The following is a 20536-nucleotide window of genomic DNA, read 5'->3' as shown; positions in this document are numbered from 1 at the left end:
TTCAGTTAAGATGAGCATAGTACGTGATTTGACTGAAGACTTCAACAATCTTGAGACAAATATGTTTTAATGCACTTCTATGTAGAAACAACTACAATCATTCATTAATCCAGACATGACTGGAACATCTGTGTGGCTGGTTGATTTGTGTTCTCTTTACGGTAGCAACTACTTGTTGATAATCGAATTTAAAATAGGGGATCAGAAGAAAAAAAGGATGAACACTATATCCTTTCTGTGGGGAGGAGTTAATGCAAAACTTGGATGGTTTTAAAGAATACTCTTGTGACTGAAGTGTGAATGACAGGAGTGAACTCACAGTTTAACATAATGGACATATCGGCCAGACTGCTGATTATCTTACTGTTCTGGGGAGGTATAGTTTCAGTCATTTTGAGCTGAATTTCTTTTAATGATTTTCCAACTCACAGCAGGTGACAATGTTCTTGTTTGTTTTGACAGGTGTTGATGGTCAGACTCTGACAGAATCTGAACCAGTCATTACAAGGCCTGGAGAGTCCCACAGACTGACCTGCACAGCCTCTGGATTCACATTTAGCAGCTATGATATGCACTGGGTCAGACAGACTCCTGGGAAAGTACTGGAATGGGTTGCCGAAGTTAGTGCTGGTAGTAGCAAATACTACTCTCAGTTAGTCCTAGGCCGGTTTACCATCTCCAGAGACAACAGCAGACAGCAGGTGTATCTGCAGATGAACAGCCTGAAGACTGAAGACTCTGCTGTTTATTATTGTGCTCGAGACTCACAGTGACAAAAGAGGAAGAAACACTGTACAAAAACTCAGAAAACCAAAAATGAATAAATAAAAAAAGCTAAATTTTATTCTTCAATTCACATTTACAAACTGAAGTTCCTTGAACAGTACAAAATCCAATAGTCTTTATCCTGTTTACATGTATCTGATAATCAATGTTTGGTATAGTAGAGAAAATTATGTATTTTAGTTTTTCTCATTTTCAGAACTTTTGTAAATATTAATACACGGTAATTTCTTCATCCCAACTTTTAGTTAGTGTAAAAATGAGATATTCAAGAAGATTCAACATTGTAGACTGTTGTTGCGTGAGTTATCTACTGAGGGATGTATTTGTGTTACATCGTCTCCTTTTATAACCTGTAGAGTGACAAATTTCCAAAGACAAGAAGCGAGAGCAGCTAAATTGGGTCTTAATGGTACTGCAAACTGTGTAACTCAAAAAACTTTCAGGCAGTGTTTTAAAACTCACACATGATTCAGAAAAATAAACTGCATGTGGCATAAACGCTAATCACACTTGGCAATCTTTCTTCTGTAAAAAACTTCACATCAGATTTACAGAATAATTTATCAGATCAGATATTAGATCAGATATTGACAGTGGCTGCTAGAATAACACTGAGAAAAGAGCAACAGTGAATAATTCATATGCTTTACACAGCTGCTTAAAATATAGTAAACCAAAAAAAAAAGCATTAAAAGTTGTTATTATTAGATAAATACAGGGCAACCCACATCCACAGCGCTGGGATCAGCAGCCCATGTGATACCAAAAATGCAAAATGTTAGCTTTTAAAACTGGTTGCATTTTAGTCTATTATTACAAGATTTGAGAACTAAAATCTTTGGCAAATTGATAAGAAAATATGGATGTGGTGCACATGCAAACTGATATGAGGAATTTAAATGTGCACTTTGTTTCTCTTACTGGCATAACCACACCTCACACCTGCTGTTTGTGATTCTCCGTTGCTCTTTGCATTCTTTCACTTCTGTGTTTTGGTACTTTTTTGAGACCTGGTTGTTACTCAATGCTTCCGCTTGCTGCTTGCCCTGATCACTCTGTCTTATCATGCATAACAACTGTGCAACAGACTTCCTGCCCTATTTTCGCCTTGCTGAACAACACTAAACAATGTAAAAGTACAACTCTAACATAACTTAATGACAACTGAAATTGAAGAGTTCTGCATTTACCAGAATCTGAAGGTATGTATAACTTAGATAAGATTAATGTTTTTCCTTGTTGTGTTCACACATGATATTTAGAACGAGTTATGTAAATCAAACTAATCTCTTCTTTATTTCAGTGCCATGGATTGTGTCGCCAAACATCACATTGTACCCAGTTTCGGACTGGGAATTTGGAATCTCACCAGTAAGGCTCATCTGCTAAATGGCTTTTTTTCCAGACGAACTGGCTTTGGAGTGGTTTTAGGACAAATCACCACTGAGTCAAAACAAGAAGCCAAGCAGAACGAAGCTACAAAGTGAAGGGACAGAGCAGAAAACCTTCAGCCTGAGCAGCAAACTCTCAGTGTGGGGACAAGGATCAACTTTTACCTGCAAAGCTAATCACAATTATACTGAATATAAGAAGACAATAAGCATTTGTCACAGTGAGTATGTACAGCTACTGTCTCAAAGCACATATTCAACATGCACATTTGCAGGAATATCTTGAACAAATTAAGAACAGTCTTAAGATAAAGTTTATTAATTAGCATGTTTTTCTTTAATTCCACAGAAATTCACCTGTCATTCATGTGGAGATTCCCAAGTTTAAGACTTAAGCGTCAGACTCTAATGTGCAAGGAACATGTCGGGTCCACACTCATTTTGATGCCATGATTTCCTGGCTGATTAATGGAGCGCCACGAATGAAAAAAATGTGCAGAGAGTAAAACACAACTGGAAGCAAGTAAAGCATTTAACATGCAGAGGAGAGCAAACTCTACCATCTATATTTTTGGTAAAAGCTACTCTTGCTTCCCTTTATGGTTTCTGTTAAATAGATTAATTCATGCCCTGATTTGTCTCACTTTAGTGGAGCTTCTTCTGGTCAAAAGTAAGGAGTCAAGATCACAGACACTCTTATGCTCTGGATGGGTCTTCAATGATCATATTAGATGGTTTAACGAGTCTCAGCAAAGATCAACAACCACTGATATCAGCATGAGTGTAGATGGACATGCTGGAGTGACCAGCCAACTTATAATTGATCACTCTGAGTGGGAAACAGGAAAGATCTTTTCTTGCACAGTATCTGACAGATCTCTGAATAAAAATATCACAAGAAATGTCAGTCTCTGTACAGGTAAAGTGAAAACACTATTATTGTGATACACATTAAGAATTGTTTTTTTTTTTTTGTTTTTTTTTGAGTACCTCCATCATCCTCACAGCTAGTTGGGGTTCATGTTCAGGGACCATCATCACTGTAGCAGCCTGAGAACAAAGGACCCGTGACTGTTATCTGTCTTCTGGTTGCCCCTAGTCTTAAAGATTTCTCCATCACCTGGAAATCAGCTGGCAACAAAATTCCTGACTGTTATGTCCTAACTAATCCTGCAGTGAGTTACAACAATGGGACAGAGACTCAACAGAGCTTCCTTAATGTGTCAGCAGAAAATTGGGATGCAGATAAACAAGGGTTTTGTGAAGGAAAACATCCATGTTCCAATCAGGGCAATGAAGACCATATAAGCAAAACCAGAGGTAATATTAGAAAGGTAACAAATATATTACAGCTCTTTCTAAACTTCATGTTCCTCTGGTTGTGACTATATTTTTATGGTTCTGTCCCTTTAGTGTTTTTCAAGACCTTTGTGTGCCAACAGTGAAGACAATGCAACCAACTGCCTCTGAAGTTTCAGTGTCTGACATCCTAACGCTTATTTGCCTAGTGTCTGGAGTTTTCCCTGCAAACATCATAGTGCACTGGGAAGAAGATGGCCAGACTCTCCCATCCATGCATGACGTTAACAGTCCTCAATGGAAATACTCAGGGAGCAGCTCTTACTCTGTGAGCAGCAGACTAAACATATTCAAAACTGAAGACAAAAGGTCTACGTATTCCTGTGTTGTCACACATGAGTCATCTGAAGCACTTGTTGAAGCCACCATAACTGATGTGTCGGCCGCTGTTTTTTTCCCTTTTACATTCTTCCGAAAAGAAAACCTAATTTCTGCTGTTCAATACTGAACAAATTTAAACTTTTTAAAATTATTCAAAATGCAAAACGCTTAGCCGTGTCTCTAATAAAACCGCTGTAACGTCAGAGGTAATGTTCATATGTTGATTAATGGTTTTCTTTCGTTTTTGATGTACTGCAGAATATTTTTATAAAATCCCAGGCCAGGAAAATCACCTTCATGTTTTTCTGTGTTTTATTCTCAGCTACTTTGACACAAAGGCATCTGCTGTGACCTCACACCTGTGATAAAGTCTTGCATGTGTCAACTTCCTTTTTATTGATACAAAAATATGTAAATGTACTGATCTGAATTATATTTCTGACTGTCAAAATTTCCCAGAATTAAATCGAATCGTGGATCGAAGCGATTCGGGACCTTGTGAATCGGAATTGAATCGATTCTAGAAATCAGTGACGATACCCAGCCCTAATTATAATCCTAAAAGAAACGTGTGACTTATGAAGATTCACACCTCTAATCAATAGCATGATTTGTGTCCTTGTGGGGCTGAACTCATTCTTGTATTATTTTTGTTTTGCAGTCAGCAGATGGTCCAGACCTCACTGACACTCCTGTGGCTCTGCTGACAGTTGTCACGGATGACACTACTGATTCGGCCCTCTTCAGTCCCGAAAGCATCTGCATTGTCGTTGAGGATGAAATACTTGTGAATGGTCCCACAAATCTGGCTGAGTCATTTCTCCTGCTCTTTGGGTACATCTATGCACTAGACCTACAATACCCAAAGAAACTTGAGCTTACATTCACATTTATCCAGAAGGTTGTGATGTGCCTTGAGGACAACAAACCACTGAAAGGGTGTCTACTGATGCTGAAGAATGATTTGTTCAATGAGTGAATCACTCACAATGGACTACTTGTTGAGCTGAGTATTGAGGAAGCTTTTTTGTTTGTTTGTTTTTCTTAATCATTTGCCTCTTCTACCTCACATTTAAGATGAATGACTGTTCAGTTCACTATTCATGTTTAATGTTCTGTTGCCTAATACGTAAATGCACTGCCTTGATGTTTGTTCCCTATAAGTACAGCAGTGGAAACCAGTACTGTTTTTTTTTTTTTATGTATTTTTAAAAAAGAAAGTGAGCTGCAGCTGTCAAGGTACAGTAAGTGTTAAATGCCTCAATGTTCTAATAGCTGCAATTGCTGTTAATACTGAAAATGTTATTGAATTTTAGAATTGAGATGGAGACCCTTGGAGTCTTTTTCTCTTGTTTTATTTATGAAGCACTTTTTTATGAGTGAGCTCTGTTGTTTGTGCCTTTTTAAAAGCACATTGTGTTTAATAAAAAGTTGTTAAATTGTTAGTGTTGTTACTTTCATGTTTTCTAACACTTTTAGCTGATTATAATTTACTGGGCAAACAGTTTAGAATTATTTGTAAGTGTATTTCCCACAGTATTTTAAAAATATTGAAGATTAAGTGTTATTTCCCATATTATAAGTTAGAAAATATGAAAAAGTTTGAGTTTATTTCCCACATCGTATGAGTTGCAATATGTAAAATATTTTAAGTGTATTTCCCACCTTAATTAAGTTGAAAAATATTGAACATTTTGAGTTTATTACTCCCTAATTATAAGTTGAGGAATATCAACATTTATGAGTTAACATTGAGGTAATTTAAGGCAACTGCAACTATAATTTTTATTTTAGTTAAACTTAAAACTTTTAAAAACATCACTAAAAAATTGTTGTGTAATCTGTTACACAACAATTTTTGAGTTCTGTGAACTTATTAGGTTTTACAGTGCAGAGACAACAGCAACAGCATGGTGCATCTGAGACTTTCCAGCCTAAAGCCAGAGGACTCTGCTGTGTATTACTGTGCTAGAAAGCCACAGTAACACAACCCTTCACTAGAGCTGAACAAAAACCCCTCACTGAACAGTTCTAACATGAAACCACCAGAGGAGGAGCTCTCAGACCACTGATGATTTCAGATCAGCATAATAAGTCAATACATAACATTGAAACATAATCTCGAAACAAAGGTGATTATTAATTCCAGTTCTCATAAACATTATTTCTCACAGACGAAGGTTACTTTTCTTAATCCCTCTTCTTTTCTTCAACAACCAAAAACATATTCTGGTATACATAACCCTCAAAGTAAACCACATTGCTGTATGTTTCTTCGAAAGCATAAAAAATATGAAAGTGTTGCATAGTTTAGTAGTTACAAGTTCATGAGTCCATGTTTACAAACAAAGCAAAAGAATGCAATTTAATGCTTTTTTTTATTTAAAAAAAAAAAGGAAATGAAAAATATTTCAGTCAACTATTTTAGAGGCCCAAGGACTTTGCAACCTGGTCTTCTATTGTGTGCCTTTCTCTTGTTCTGTCTATATTTCTGCTGTTTGTATATATCTCTCATGTTTTTTATTTATTTCTGCTATCTTACTATTTATATTTTATACCTGCATAGTTGGTGTGGAGCACAATTTTGTTGTGCATGTACAATGACAATAAAGGACTGTTATATTCTTTTTTGTAGCTCTTCGTTTTATACTGATTTGATATTCAGCATTTGACACCCAGCCTCTATTTCAGGCTTTAATTTATTTGTGCTTTTTATCCAATTTAATTTATTGCTCTACAGTACAACTGTACATCCCTCATGAGTTATGGATAAAGATATAATTTTCCCTTTTTTGCAAGTTGCCATTCTTCTAAGGGATAAAACCTAGAGTTTTAAATCTAAAACACATTGAAGTGTGCAAAAAATTACTCATACTCTATATGCATTCAAACAGTAAAGACTGAACAACACTGCAGAAAATAAAACACCTCAACCAATCACATGAATGTACAGGTTAAATTTGCCATGTGAAACAAATGAAATCAACTTTTTTCACCCAAATTTAAATTTTAATGTTGATTCAGATGTTTTTTTATCTTTAAATCTTAAGTATGTAATACATATGTAGCATATATATCCTTAAGACTTCACAAGTAATGCTAGCAATCTGTATGCTTACCATTTATTCCACTTCATGTGTATTATTCACAACAAAGCCAAATAAAAATGTAAATTAACTTTCTCTTTCATTACTACTCCTGTTGTTTTAATTTTAATGAACCCTAATAAAATACACATTTTGTCGTTACACTACACATATGATAAACCAGCTATATTAAACATCATTAACTACTAAAAGCTACAATTAAACTAAAGAATAACTATATTTTTGAGCCCCTCCCTTCTCTGATATCATGATGCAAATCTTCATCCCGTGCTGGTCTTTTATCAGAATCAGAATCAGAATACTTTATTGATCCCTGGGGGAAATTATTTTTTGTTACAGTGCTCCATTATAAACCAACATTAAGACAAGACAGACAATACACTAACTAAGAATAGTACAATATATACATATATATATACATACATACATACATAAGTCACTCATAAATAAATAGCTGGAAAAGAAACATGTGTAGTTGTAGCAGCAAACAGTGTGTTAAGTGGATGCGTTGTACAGGGAGATGGCCACAGGCAGGAAAGATTTCCTGTGTCGTTCAGTGGTGCTTTTCGGTAATCTCAGTCTCTCACTGAACGTGCTCCTGTGACTGACCAGCATGTCATGGAGTGGGTGGGAGGTGTTATCCAACATTGTCTTTATCTTGGACAGCATCCGCCTCTCCGACACCACCTTGAGGGAGTCCAGCTCCATCCCCACAACATTGCTGGCCTTACGGATTAGTTTATTAAGTCTGTTGGCATCTGCTACCCTCAGCCTGCTCCCCCAGCATGCAACAGCATAGAGGATCGCACTGGCCACAACAGACTCGTAGAAAATCCTGAGCATTTTCTGGCAGATGTTGAAGGACCTCAGTCGCCTCAAAAAATAGAGACGACTCTGGCCCTTCCTGTAAAGTGCTGTGGTGTTTTTAGCCCAGTCCAGTTTATTGTCAATGTGTACTCCAAGGTATTTATAGTCCTCCACAATGTCAACACTGACCCCCTGGATTGAAACAGGGGTCAAGTGTTTCCTGGTCTTCCTGAAGTCCACGATCAGTTCCTTGGTCTTTGCCACGTTGAGCTGCAGATGATTCTGCAGATGATTTTTATATTGCATAGAGCACCAGAAATGACATCTCCACCGGATGATGAATACACTCACTCCCCTGCTCATTGTTCTCTCTCTGCCCTGTAAGTTGTCTCGATTCTTATTTTTCTCATATCAAAAAAAACCATCAAGTCATACTCATTTGTGGCCCCATTACAACTTTCCAGGTGTCTCACTTGTTCCTCTCTTCTTTCATCTCATCAGGTGTTACATGTCAGAGCATGGAGTCCATTCCTTCCAGTCCAGTAGTGAAAAAGCCTGGAGACACTCTTAGTCTCTCCTGTAGAGGATCAGGCTTCAGTTTTGATTGCTGTGTTATGATCTGGGTCAGAGAACCTGCAGGAAAACCACTGGAATTGATCAGGAGTGGCTTCTCAAGTTCCAGCAGAAACAGTTATGCAAGCAGTTTGAGAGGACGTGTAGAAATCAGCAGATATGACAGCAACAGCATGGTGTATTTGAGGTTGTCCAATTTGAGGCCAGAGGATTCTGCTATTTATTACTGTGCCAAAGAGAAACAAAGTGTTTAAAGCAGCTGAAGAGGCTTTACAAAAACATCCTTTTAGAAGAACCCAAAGGAAGCAGTTGTTCATCAAAAACAGGGACACCGGCTGATAAGACAGTTGTAAGAAATTTCTTTTTAAAAAAGATGATAATGATAATAATAAAACATTATTTAGAAAAAAGCAAATAATGAAAATAATGGACATAGATAAACAAAAAAAAAAAAGATTGCCACCTATCAGACGTTTATTAAACCTTTTAAATAAAAATATTTGCTATAACATGTTTGTATCCATGTATGCAAATTGCACGTACTCACAGTCTCCTATAAGAGTTGAGATCATGCCATCAGTGACACAAAGGAGGCAACATGTTCTCTGTAGCTGTGCTCCTGCTGCTGCTGGTTTTTGGAACCTGTGAGTCTCAATACGGAAAAGACAGAATATGATTATAAGATTCTGCCGAAACACAGATTCAGTATTCAACATGTTTTCTCCACAGGTGTAAAATGTGAGCAGTTGATACAGACAGCATCTGTGACTGTGCAGCCAGGTCAGCGTCTGACCATCACCTGTCAGGTGTCTTATTCTCTAAGCAGCTATCGGACAGCTTGGATCAGACAGCCTGCAGGGAAAGGACTGGAGTGGATTGGAGGTGCACATTATGGACACAACACATACTACAAAGATTCACTAAAGAACAAGTTCACCATCAACTTAGACACTTCAAGCAAGACAGTGACTTTAAATGGACAGAATATGCAGCCTGAAGACACTGCTGTGTATTACTGTGCCAGAGGGTCACAGTAATACAAAGCATCAGTGGAGCTGATCAAAAACCCCTCAGAGCTTCAACATGTGTAAAATCCTCCACCAGTAGAGGAGCTCCCAGACTACAGAACACTGTTATCTGCTGCATGTCGCTGTTTAGCACTGGAGATTGCCATGATAATATATATTGTTTTAAAGTTATAGTTATAGAGAAAGTTTAAAATTTTATATTTCCAATTCAACCTTAATAACCTGCTAAATTTTTGACATTTTCTTTCTGGAATTAAGTGACAATAATATATTTTGATACTCATTTATATGATAAGTTTTAAAAAGTTCTTAAAGTTCATTAAAAGTTCTTCCAGCTTTGTGTTAAACCACCTGTAATGAAGGTTAGAATTGGTTGTCTTTCATTATTTGCAAAAAAAAAAAAAAAGGCAGGACTCATGCTGAAGTTCAGTGAATTTATTTAAAGCGAATTCAAATGCAAACAAAAGCTTGGCACTTTTCCAAAATCCACGCTGATACACAGATTCTCTCCTAAAAACACCAAATAGCTCTCCTCTCTTTAGCAGAAATTTTGAGAAGGACAAAGGTCTAGGAGCCAAGTTTTGCTGACCGATGCAATGCAATGATCCAGCAAAGACTGACGGTCTGACATTACATCAAGTAGTGGCTGCAAAGAAGTGCATAAGGAACAGGTGTGTGCACGGATAACCTGAGATGTGTCCCAAGTCCACACAAAAATAGCATAAAGGATAGAAAGAGAGAACATAGAGAACTGAGGACAAAGCAATCTTCCTGAAATATTCACATTATATAAGTCAAAAAAGTCATCATGAGGGTAGATGAGAGAAGGCTAATGTTTATTGTTTAGTCAAAGTTTTACAGATAAAACATGTTTTACATTTAATTAAACAAAAATAAATAAATAAACAGTAAACTTATATTTGATAACTTCATAACAAATTAATTGTTATGAAGTAAACTTTTTGGAATAATAAGCCATTAACATTTCTGTAGGTTTTGAGGGTCAAACACTGACAGAGTCTGAATCAGTGATTAAAAGGCCTGGAGACTCCCACAGACTGACCTGTACATACTCAGGGTTCAGTGGTGATTATAGTAATGCTTGGATCAGACAGGCTGCTGGAAAAGGACTGGAGTCGATTGCTTGGATCAGCAGTGGCAGCAGCAGCTGGTACTCTCAGTCATTCAGAGGCCGCAAATATAATCAAATTCCCACTCCCTCACTGTGACATCCTGATACAAATCTTCATGCAGTTTATAACAGCACAAAACATCCAAACTCCACTTGTTGCTTGCAGGTTAATCCATATTTCTATTTCATCCTGTCCCTTGTAATCTGTATTAAAAATAAGCTTCCTCACAGACACATATAAGAACTTGACATGGTGAATTTTGTTGAACCAGAACAAGAGAAGCTTCCAGAAGATCACTTTCAGCACCAACATGTTCTCTGTAGCTCTGCTGCTGGATCCTGTGAGTCTCACTGAAAAGAACCACTGACATCATGGATGCTACGCACTGTTACTTTATGTACAATTAACTACAGTGTGAACAGTTGACACAGCCAGCCTCTGTGACTCTGCAGCCAGGTCAGCATCTGACCATCACCTGTCAGGTCTCTTATACGCCTTCGATGCTTGTTTCCTGCGGGGGAACACGGCGGGTCTGTGTGCTGCGCTGTAATGGTAGCACTGTGCAGGGCAGCTGCTGTGTTTGCTTCGGATTACTCCTCACCCCCCACCCAATCCTGTGGCTTGTCATGTCTTTCACAATGTTGTGCTGTGGACATTTATGTGCATTTTGTGCAGAGGAGTTTTTTTGTTTCCTGTTCTCATGCTGTCCTACCATGGAAGCACAGCATGAGTAGAGGTCTCTTTTTTTTCCTCTTGTACTTTCCCATTGTAGTGTACATTTCAGTGTTTTTCTGTAACGCTAACGATCTCCGACTTGTATCCCCATGTAATGTCTGTGTTGTGTGTGTAAGGTCGGGGGGGTCCCCATTTCACTTCAGGGCAACCTGCATGTGGCGAATAAAGCTTTGATTGATTATTTGCTGAACTACCACAAGGCTTGGATAAAAAAAAAAACCCTGCAGGGAAAGGACAGGATATTCTGCAGACTGCAGATTCATACTACAAAGATCCACTAAAGAATAATTTCAAACAAGAAAGTGACTTGAAAATTGACCAGATTTGTAGACTGAAGTCACTGGTGTGTATTAACATGGAGCCAGAGAGACACAGCCCATCAGCTTAACAAACCCCCTCAGTTGTAGCATCAAACTACCAGAGGAGGAGCCCTCAGATCATGAATGAATTCAAGATTATTTTTCTCTGGAAGTCAGTTTGTTGATAAATTCTCCAAGGTGAGTCTGTAAGCACATCTTATAATAATAATGATAATGATGATAAAATGTCACAAAATTAAAATAATTTCAATGAGAAATTTAAATATAGTGAGATTAAATGATGCTTGTTGATTTGAGGTTTTGTTTGAAATCTCACCATCTTCACTTTTTCAAGGAATTTGTCTCTTTTGAAAGACAGATAACTTGTTTTTAGGCTGAGATAGAAATTATTTAATGAATTGATATAATATATCTGTAAAGAGAAATCATCATCATTCACAGACCTCCAAAAACCCGTGCAGATACTCAAAATGCAGTTTTGTTTCTCTTGAAATACTTCATCATCGTTTTTTTTGCTTCCAAAAAAATAATTTTAACATCTATAATATTAATTATAAAACTGGAGTACTGCAATTAATGTTCCCATAACTCTTCATTTATGTGTTATCCAATATTTTTATTAATCATATGATCATGTTTGTGTTTTATAAGTATTAATCAAAAAACGTCAATTGACAATAGTATCTTCACCTTGACCTGTTTTGTTGATATAATCAGTGGCTGACTTTAAAATAGATTTATATATTACATATCCTAACTACATGGCTAATTGTGACTGGTCTTAAAAAAATGTGGGATGAATGCAAAACCACAATATTTTTGCATGCTGCTCCTCCTCTATAAATCTGACTTCAGAGAAGATGACAGGAAGCTAAGGACACACAGTTTGACAGTATGGACTACAGGACAGGACTGCTGCTGTTAACTATCTGCTGGGCAGGTGAAAACACTCATAGACCTGATATTACACAACATTTATTTCTCTCAACAAACTATTTAACTTAGTGTGATTTGGTGCTGTTGACAGGTGTTGTTGGTCAGACTCTGATTGAGTCTGAACCAGTCATTAAAAGGCCTGGAGAATCCCACAGACTGACCTGTACAGGCTCTGGATTCACATTCAGCAGCTACCCTATGAACTGGGTCAGACAGGCTCCTGGAAAAGGACTGGAGTGGATCGCTTTTGTACATACATATAGTTCTCATTTCTTTTACTCCCAGTCAGTCCAGGGTCAATTTACTATTTCCAGAGATGACTCCAGCAGTAAAGTCTATCTACAGATGAACAATCTGAAGACTGAGGACACAGCAGTTTATTACTGTGCCCGACAGACACAGTGAGACACAGCAACTGGAGAGTCATACAAAAACTACTTCCTCTATTTGCCAACAACACAAGGAATGCTGAATTATATCAAAAAAGGTGGCATTTTATTTAGAAATGCAAGATGAAATTTTCCTCAATGTACTCTAATGCTAAGTGGTAATACAAATGTCACATATGTTACAGGTACCGGGTGGCAGCACCTGTAGACAGCTATATATGTGTCCTGTAAACAGGAAAGAAATGATCAGACAGGGAGACGTGGCTTGCCGTTTCCTGAATACGCCGCCATTATTTATTCAAATTCACAATTATGCACTCCTTTCATTACTTTTACAGTATTACAACTGTGTATTTACTTATTCTTAACATAGCTCACACACACATTCTCCATATGTGTTACCAACTGCTACAAACTAGACTAAAGGGAATTGACACATTCCAATGTTATAAACGTGACCAATTTTCTTGTAAGACTTGGTTCAAAATGAATTCCAACAGGACAAATCTATAAATCTCAAATAGCTTGAAAGAATGGTGTAATCAGCACCATCTTGACATGTGCACTGAATTCACGGAAACACTTTATGGCAGAAACAAGATACTAAAACAATACAGAATAACGGTGGAGCCGATCACTAACATCACAGAGCATAGGAGGTGTGCGACCCAAACTAACATGCTAACCTTAGCATGCTGCTAAAACCGTAAACAAATACTTACAAAAGTCTAATTTACTGTATTACACAATGTTGTACGCTTTCACTTTCCAACCGTAATGGTTAGTCTATGCTATATAATGGATGTGATTGCTATTATATTCTATTTCGGGCACGATACGAACCTGTAAACAGGAAAGAAATGATCAGACAGGGAGACGTGGCTTGCCGTTTCCTGAATACTCCGCCATTATGAGAAAACAGCGCAGAGCATGCGCTTCAGGCTGCTAACAACAGGCCAAACCATGGTCTCACACTGCCACCTACTGGTACAAAAATGGAGCGTCCGCTACAAATATCCCAGGGTAGTTACCAAGTTTCCTGTTAAAATTACCGTAGTTATTTAGGGCATTCCCAAATGGAAATATCATTTACATTGAAAGTGAAATTACTTAAATTAATTCACATAAATGTGATCACACATTAGTGGGTATCACACATACTCATACTCTCAAATTGTTCTGTTTGTAAACAAAAAATGTGAAGAAAAAGACTCTGGAAGATTAATTAAATGACTAAAGCTTTTTTTGTGATAGTGTTTTTGGACAGTAAGAAAAAGTGCTATACAGTGCTATATAATATATTCTAATATATTGCAAGTTTATAGAAACCTGTGCTGTTTTAACTGATTATACACTGAGACAATGAAACATACTTGATATATATATTTTCTAAAGTTGCTTTGTGACACTGTGCTGAGATTACAGGCACTAAGGAGCTGACTATTTTATTTACATTGTTTAAATAATTTTATACAAAACAAGCTATTAAAATAGAGTCATTTATTAGAAAACATCTCATTTGATTTATTAAACACTGAGCAATACAATTTTAACAATGATTCATTGGAGGCTGTGCATGTGGCTTTCTGATAATAGGTCCCTCTGGCTTTCCTAACAAATGAGAAATTAAGGTCCCTTCATGACAATGTGACACAGTTTGTTGCTGAGAAAAGCAAAGTTATAGCCAAGCCATCTGAGGCACACTTACCTGTGGTGTTGTCAAATACTGCACATTTGTGTGTTCAATAGAAATAAAGCCTAATAAAGGAAATCTGTGCCAAAAAGAGTACATAAAGAGCCCAGTGGCCACTACTACTAGCAGTATAAGACATAATGTTCTGAAAATAGTGTGGGAATGATTGTTTTAATATTTGAAAATTCTAATTTCCCTTTAAAATTAATTTAATTTAATACATTAAAAAATAATCAAAAATTGGCAAAATGTTTATTATCATTTTTTAGTTTTTTTACTTTGTCAAAGAGCAAAATTTTTGCTGAGGAGGAGGAGTCAATGCAAAACTCCTGTATAAACTAACTTTATATGCGTTCAAGCCTAAGTCAGGGATCCAACCTCATATAGACACAGCAGACTGGGCAAAGACAAGTGACTTTAACAATGACCAAACCTGTTCATTTAGTTATTTTCCTGATTCTGTTTTGTTTCTTGGCTGGTAAGGACATACATTTTGCTGAACAAACGAAATGATATGAAGAAATGTGATAACTAACGAGTTGTTAACACTTCTGTAGGTACTGAGGGTCAAACACTGACAGAGTCTGAACCAGTGGTTAAAAGGCCTGGAGACTCCCACAGACTGACCTGTACATACTCAGGGTTCAGCAGTGATATTTATGCTAATTGGATCAGACAGGCTGCTGGAAAAAGACCGGAATGGATTGCTTATATCAACCCTAGCAGTGTCATCTACTACTCTCAGTCAGTCAGAGGCCGGTTTACCATCTCCAGAGACAACAGCAGAAAGCAGGTGTATCTGCAGATGAACAGCTTGACGTCTGACGATTCAGCTGTTTATTACTGTGCCAAAGACCCACAGTGACACAAGAGGAAGAAACTCTGTACAAAAACTCAGCACATCAAACCAAGTCCTATTTTTTTCTATCATCCATAATCATACATCATCACATTTAAAAACAATGAAAAAGATTTATCAAGAACTGTCAACAATAAGTATTCTTTAGGCATATTTTTATGTGCTAATATTGACTTCAGCTGTATAATTACGTTAAAAGAATTTTTTTCTTCTTTTTTAAAAAACGCCCTAAAAAATATTGGGTTTGTATATTGGGGTCATTGTCCATCTGAATGCAAAGTAAACCTCCTCACAGACTGATATACTGCAGTTGGTTGCAACAGGAGAAGAGAAACTTCCAATAGATGAATTTCAGTGGCAACATGTTTTTTGCAGCTCTGTTGCTGCTGCCATTGGATTTCGTGAGCCTCCGTGATGGTGCAGCCAATAAAGCTTCTGACCATCACCTGTCAGATCTCTTATTCTGGGACCACCTACTGGACAACTTGGGCAGTCTGCAGCGAAAGGACTGAAGTGGATTGGGTTTGATACACTGGCACTCAATTTAAACATTAACTGTCGAACACATTCAGTATTAAATTAGAAACTTTAAACAACAGAGTGACGCAGGAGTGACAGAATATGGAGCCTGAAATCCCACAAGAGGAGGAGCTCTCAGACCACTGATGAATTCAAGAATAATGAAAAATGAAAGTCCTTGACAGTGTGCGAAAAGTCTGTGAAATGCAGATCTTTAAAAAATATTGTATTATGAAAGTAATTTCAATTCAGCATTAAAGTTTAGTTTTAAATGGAGCTTTGATTATAAAAAAAATATGGTTAACGTGACATTATCTGAGTTAGTAGATTTTTTTTATTATAGTTTACTTTTCATATTGCACTGTTTTGCTTTCAGATATTTTTTCCCCTTAAATTTACAGTAATTACATTTAAGTAATCAAAACTCAAAGATACAATAACACAGCTTCATTGAGAAATGTTTTTTGTGATGCTATAATGTTCTGCTGTTTTACATTGCATATTTTGGTGGCATGTGTTCATGTAAATGTGAATAATTTCATCTGCCTTGCATGTAAAGGAATTTTAAGAAATAATAATTAACAAAAACATTGAAATCTAAATTTATGTGCTAAATAACAATTTTCTTTTTTTACTGTTAGTGCTACAGTAAAACCACAAGGTGATCCATAACAAAAAAAAAGACTCCATTTTGAAATTAATATTAGATTCAACAGTTAATGACATAAACATCAATACAAATATATGGTATAATTTCTCTGTTACGTCCACCTAGTGGTATGATTACACCAATCTTCAGACTATGCAGTTTGTATCTTCTCCCTCTCCTTTTTGTAAAGACTTTTGTTTCCTGTTTGAATAAATGTAAATGGCCTGTATTTGTATAGCACTTTCCTAGTCCCTAAGGACCCCAAAGCGCTTTACACATCCAGTCATCCACCCATTCACACACACATTTACACACTGGTGATGGTAAGCTACATTGTAGCCACAGCCACCCTGGGGCGCACTGACAGAGGCGAGGCTGCCGAACACTGGCACCACCAAGCCCTCTGACCACCACCAGTAGGTAACAGGTGAAGCGTCTTGCCCAAGGACACAATGACCAAGACTTTCCAAGCCGGGGCTCGAACCGGCAACCTTCCGATTACAAGGCAAACTCCCAACTCTTGAGCCACGATCGCCCCAAATGTACGAAAGTTGGTCATCTCATGAAGGGAGGGGAAAAATATCTCACATTGTTTGTGTATTTCTAAGGTCAGTCTGTTTGTGTTTGTCTGTGAGGTGGAGGAGGTGATGCAAACAACGACCTATATGAAACTATGATGGTTGAATATGTGATAAAGAATATAAGGCAGGGAGTACATAATTAACCTCCTCTGTAGATAAGAGCACACATGAGAACTCAAAGCCACCTGAGCAATTGTATTCCCAGTAAAACTAATTGTATTATCGATCAGAAAAGCCTCAGTATTGACAAGGCAGAGTCATGGCAAATTAATCTAAATAATTTATTTAACAAATGAGAACAAAAATAAGACCCGAGTTGCAACAAAAAGGAAAGTTAATCCACAGGGCAAGAACAAAACCACCAAGGCAATGACAACGTGCCGCACTCAAACAGTTTGATGCTGAGTCAAGCAAAGTCACAGCTATGCCATCTGAGACACACTTATGTCTGTGGTGTGCTGTCAAATACTGTACGTTTGTGTGTTCAGTAGAAATAAAGAATAACAGTAAGGAAAAAAAATGAGTTATACAAAAAATGATGAAGTACAGGTAGAGCATAGTGGCCAGCACTAGTAGCAGTATACGATAAAATGTTAGGAAAGTTGTTACAGGAAAAATGATTCTATGTTTCTTTACCTTCTTTTAAATGTACAAGATGCCCTTTGTCTGTGCTTAGATTAGTTTAGAAGTGTCTTTTTAGACTTTCCCAGCAAAGGCATATTGTTTCTGGGACATATTGTTTTAGATTGTTTTATCTCTCCCAGCTCTCTGCTGACGAGACTAGCACCATATATGGATTTGGTTATTTTATCTGCTTATTATTTTCTTATCCTGTTCTCACTGTCTCTGTGATCTGTGCCTATAAAAAATGCCAAGCCACTGTCCATGGTGTGAGTTGTTCTCAGCAGCTCACCCGTGTACACGTTTAGCAAAGAAAGTAACTTTGTCTCATTGTGTCTTTATTTCTCCTGGGTTTTTTGCAGAGTTTTCACCCAACAAAAGTAGTGTGTGAATGACTGTCTTAATACACTGTCAGGCTTAATTTGTAAATATTCGGGGGTTTTTTTAAATTACAAACAGAATATAATAAAATCATGGAAAACTGGCAATTTTACATATTAATTTTTATTTTATTCGTTTTTTTCTTTGTTAAACAGCAGTATTTTTTACTGAGGAGGAGGAGTCAATGCAAAACTCCAAATTCAATAACTTTATAAGTGTTCAAGATTATGAGTCTGGGACCCAACCTCATATACCCACTGCAGATTGGACAAAAACAACTGACTCTTACAATGACCGGACCTGTTCATTTAGTTGTTCTCCTGATTCAGTTTTTTTTCTTGGCTGGTAAGGACTTGTTTTAAACAACGGATATAACTGGTTATATATATATATATATATATATATATATATATATATATATATATATATATATATATATATATATATATATATATATATATATATATATAAACTGATTAAACTAATGAAAGGTTAATATTTCTGTAGGTACTGATGGTCAAATACTGACTGAGTCTGAACCAGTGGTTAAAAGGCCTGGAGACTCCCACAGACTGACCTGTACATACTCAGGATTTGGTTATGATATTGGTGCAGCTTGGATCAGACAGGCTGCTGGAAAAGGACTAGAATGGATTACTTATATCAACCCTGGTAGTAACTACATCTACTAATCTCAGTCAGTCAGAGGCCAGTTTACCATCTCCAGAGACAACAGCAGAAAGCAGGTGTATCTGCAGATGAACAGCTTGACGATTGAAGATTCAGCTGTTTATTATTGTGCTCGAGAGCCACAGTGACACAAGAGGAAGAAACTCTGTACAAAAACTCAGCACATTAAGCCAAGTCATAATTTGCTTTCTGCCATTAACAATTTCATCATGGAACAATAAAAAAAGCTTCTTTAATCAAACATTTTAAAAATGCCATGAATATTTTGGGTTTATTATTTATTTATTCATTATACACTCTCATATAAAAATCCGATAGGACTGGTTGGCACTAAACAGCAGTGTGATCTGGTGCCTTCCCTTGCTAAGCCCCTCCCACACACTTCACAGGAGATGTTAGGTGGTATTTCTGTAATACAGTAGCCACTGAATTAGTTTTGTTCAAATTTGGATTAAATTGTTTTATTTTAATTTATTTTTCATTTGTTCCCTTTTCTCTTAATCCTGTGAAGTCTCTCACTGTTACAGTCATCAAACCTGTAGTTTACTCAGTGCTCAGGTGCCATATTTGCAACTTATCGCAAGTGATTATGGACAACAAGCCTTTCCTTCACTGTTTCACCACCTGCTGCTTTCAGGTTTAACTTTTGTTCAAAAACACTAAGGGGGTGTTACGTCCCCATGATTAAGTTTGAGGGGTGTGTGTGGGGACTGGTAACAAATGGGTCCAGAACGGAATGAAAGGAAAACAGTTAGAGGTATTTCGTAAATAAAATAGTTTTTATTATAGACAATCCTAACATAAAGAGCCGGCAACGCCGTTTTTCCAATAACACTAGAAAAAGAAAAAGGTTGCAACAACAAAGAACACAACAACCAAACAAAAAAACTACTTTGCTGAATAAAAATGGGTATTAACTCAATCAAACCTGCAACAGTTATATTTTTTTTTATTTTAAAAAGAAGCTGTAAAAAACAAAAACAAAAAAAACAGTGCCAACTTATGATCTACTAATTTGTTATGAAACATGTTATTTTTTTATTTACAACACATGAAATCTCAGTAATACACTTTCAGATATTATTAAACTTCTACTTAAAAGTCATGTAATGAACTTAAGAAATGGTTTTGTTATCTTACTTTCAAAGAATGCAATGTTCCTGAAATGAGCACACTATCAGCAAAACACTACATGTGTAAGCAGCCTACTGTTTAGTTGAAGGCATAAATATTACATATGAAATAATATATCATGCTTTTGATTTTTTTATTTTTGATTCATATTAGTTTTTACAGCAAATATCAGCATCACTGTAAAATAAACTTGCAGCAATTATATTGTTGCAATAAAACATTGAAAAGGATTAACATATCAGAAAGAATCATATTTAATTCATTACTTAAATCTCCAGCATTAACATATTTAACATTCAGCATATAAAGATGCGTATTTGGCTTTCTGATAATAGGCAGTGTTGGGACTAACGCGTTATTAAGTAACGCGTTACAGTAACTACGTTATTATTGTGGTAACGAGCACGGTAACTAGTTATTATGCCAAAATCAGGAACGCGTCAGTCGTTACTGGGATTTAGATAGGGTCGTTACTCGTTACTTCGTGTGGTAGCTATCGCGGAGCTTCCACAGATTCAGTAACA

General features: G+C 36.7%; 2 long non-coding RNA genes across 8 annotated transcripts; both read left to right on the top strand.

Moving 5' to 3' along the window:
• Positions 1-299: 299 nt before the first annotated feature.
• On the top strand, positions 300-1290 carry LOC309704278. Its single transcript, XR_014276182.1, has 2 exons — positions 300-376; positions 463-1290. It is a non-coding gene; the product is annotated as an uncharacterized lncRNA (long non-coding RNA).
• Positions 1291-1718: 428 nt separating this feature from the next.
• LOC309705087 lies at positions 1719-3920 on the top strand. 7 transcript variants are annotated; one of them, XR_014276491.1, is made up of 5 exons: positions 1720-1988; positions 2090-2398; positions 2527-2700; positions 2827-3497; positions 3591-3920. It is a non-coding gene; the product is annotated as an uncharacterized lncRNA (long non-coding RNA). The 7 variants fall into 7 exon arrangements; XR_014276492.1 differs by having other exon boundaries at positions 2527-2751; XR_014276493.1 differs by having other exon boundaries at positions 2527-3096; positions 3277-3497.
• The last annotated feature ends 16616 nt before the right edge of the window (positions 3921-20536 follow it).

The sequence above is a fragment of the Aulonocara stuartgranti genome (genome assembly GCF_965226115.1).
Source record: "Aulonocara stuartgranti genome assembly, chromosome: 4".
NCBI classification, from domain to species: domain Eukaryota; kingdom Metazoa; phylum Chordata; class Actinopteri; order Cichliformes; family Cichlidae; genus Aulonocara; species Aulonocara stuartgranti.
The sequence above is the reverse complement of the archived record's forward strand: the minus strand, read 5'-3'. Positions and strand labels throughout refer to the sequence as shown.